Consider the following 3226-nt stretch of genomic DNA (forward strand, 5'->3'; position numbering starts at 1 on the left):
AAGTCAATCAATACAACATTTTTCATTATGAAATAAGGATCTGCGGTATGATTGCCAATAAGTCAACTATCCACCATGTTCTTCATGACGTTAAGGTACCATACGTCCTTCAACAATGAACAAAACCCATATGGTACAGTCAGCTTTAAAAACTCCCGACATGACAATATGGGAAACAATCCAAACGAAAAACCAACGGCATAATTTGTAACAAAACAATAACGTCTACCGGCCTCATATATGTACACAACAATAAACGAAAAACAAATATGACAGACAGCAACCAATGACAACCACTGAAATACAGTCTCCTGACTTGGGACATACACATATAGAATGTAGTGGGTTAATCAGGTTTGTGAGCACTCAACCTTCCCCTAACATAGAACAGTGGTGTGGTAGCACAACATAAGAACAAACTATAAAAATCAGTTGGAAATGGCTTGACATAAGATTGGCATGAAGCACATGAACTCAAACATCTTACACAAAGGCCAATGACACAAAGTGTTGATCTAAGAGTACTCGCAGTTAGCTAGTTCAAAGCCAACTACAACTAATAAAAAAATGCTGTTCTCGCTGAATAAAGCATCAGTCAGTACACATCCAACGGATTTATTGCAAAGACGCCATGAACAGTCTGGGAAAAGCATTACCTTGTGCAATACCAAATATGAGTAGATAGTATCGACTTGATGTAGGACCAAAAGTTTTCATTACCGTAAAGCAATCTATAGTTATTTGAATTTATCAAAACGAAATTGATATTAGTTCAGAAAAAAACAATATTCAATATTCATGCATCTAAGCAGATATTACTAGTGAGGTAGGATTTTGATCTTATTTGATACGTTATGGAGTTAATGGTTCGCAAATTCACAAAAAACTTGAGTAAATAGTGCACTTTTGGTGCAGGAATCTAAATTTGCTAAAACAAGCAATACGTTATAACGTTCTCAGTTTTGTTATTTGAATACTAGTACTGACGATGGCATAATTTCAAAACGGATCTGTCTTTAAATAAGAATGGCCCTAAGATAGAATTTTGACAAGGAAAACTGAAACGTTGGATACACACTCCCATTTTGGCTTCGTGGAGATGTTACACAATGCAATGAATATAAAATAAACGTATCTAGTAAGTTAAGATATTGTATATTAAAAGAAGTATTATACTTATCTCAAGGTTTTAAAAGCTTAACATGGAGTGTGTACTTAATCTTCTAAAATATTTAACTGCTTTAGGGCATTAAAATTCCTTTAGAAGATTATTGAATCATTCAATTTTCAATTTTCCTCTAAAATTTAAAATTAATTTAAAAAAATGTTTATAAAAATAAAAACGTCAACTTACCATAATTCTTCAGTGGAAGTTTCCTCTCTCAATATCCATTACATTTTTTGGGGAGAGATTTTGAACTACATTCTTTATGTGTATTGCGTGGACCTTTGTATCTGTCATTTAATACATGTATGTAATACCTATTGTTAAATTTGATATAGTCGTTTGGGTCAATGAATTGTTTTTAAATCCGTTTTACTTTTTTACACAAGCCTCTTACCTCATTGTAAATACTTATTGTTACTTAAAACATACGACTGTTCCTTGTACTTAACAAACTGTTAATTACACATTTTAGTAAGGGGCGAGAACAAAGACATTTTCGCATATGCACGGACAATTCAAATCTTGTCGTTTTTTAAACATTGTGCAAAGAAATTCTTTAACTTTCCTTTAAACAATTCTTCCGTGATATATTCACTTTCACTGCATATATTTTGTAAACAAAAACAATTATCGTTCACAAATCGTCTCTTTTAAAAAACAGATAACAACACAATATCTCGTTCCAATTTTATGAATAAAAATAATAGAAAATCACCGTTGGTCCTTAAGACGCCGTTGTATTATCAAACAGATATTGTATAAAGATATGAAAATGACAGACCGGAACAGTTTTGTTCTACGCACATACAAAATTCCTCTGAATATTTTCCGTAACTATATAGAATATAATATAATAATTGTTATTCCTTAATCCACAATTTAACTTTACTTAATGGGGAGTCTGTTTTCAATGTTATGCTATTGTAATCGTACCGACCTATATATATATAAACTACAACACCTATTTATTTTCATAAAACTAGAAATTTAATCAAACGTTTAAGGATTATATAGCAATTACATTTTATAAACGTTGATCTTAAAAGTAACCAATTTGCTTTTAAATAAGTCGCTTAAACATAGGTGCAGTAGAAAAACTTGATAAAATCACGAAAATAATTTACCACAGGTTACAGTTAATATTTTTTTCATCATATTTTTATGCTTTGATCATTGAAGTACACGACTTTTAACCAAATTCAATTATACTCTAAATATATTTTTCATTTCAAAGCATTACATCAAAAAATCGTATTACCATAAAGACCCTCTTGTTACCCCACCTTGATAAACAAAGATATATAAGTAAATAAATGGTCAATTTCCTTATATTACAGATGACCGAATAAAAATTATATTTACATGTAAAGATCCCGAACAAATATTGTAACTGATCTATACAATTTGGCAAGTATGGTATACAATAAAAATATCAATAAAAAGACAATAACCGTTTCTTACATTAAAATGCCTATCTATTTATTGGAAAATTTTCACTCTCAACCATTCATACATTTCAAATCCAACTACTTGTACAAATTAAATGAATCGAAGAATAATATAAGAGCAAACAGTAAATTATGACAAGCGTAATAAATTATACTTACAAAAGAATTAAATCTTTTCCTCAACACCATTGTTTAGTTGTCTGGAATCTTTCATTGATCCCTACCATCACTGAAGGCACAAGTTATTGTAGTCGAATTGTATATAAAAAAGTTGTTATCGCTGGCTAGCGCTCGTATGAAAAAAGTTAAAATGAATTAAACAGAAACAGATATACAGATGTTTCGTATGTTGTCAAGTTTATGGAAAAATGTTTAGGTCGATACTATAATCTTTTTGCATTCTTGACCTCTTTTGTTTACCGAAAATATCCCCATTTTCAAGCAACAGTCATTACACAATTATGAGACAGCGTTACAAATATAAACAAACGCGTTCCAATTTATTCGTTCTTATATGGAATGTATACTACAAGGAAACAAAAAGTTTAACTGAAAAACAATTACTACAAAACACACAAATGTAAAGCTTCAAACATTTCTTTACAAATTA

This window comes from Mytilus californianus, unplaced genomic scaffold, assembly GCF_021869535.1.
Source record: "Mytilus californianus isolate M0D057914Y unplaced genomic scaffold, xbMytCali1.0.p SCAF_7, whole genome shotgun sequence".
NCBI classification, from domain to species: Eukaryota; Metazoa; Mollusca; class Bivalvia; order Mytilida; family Mytilidae; genus Mytilus; species Mytilus californianus.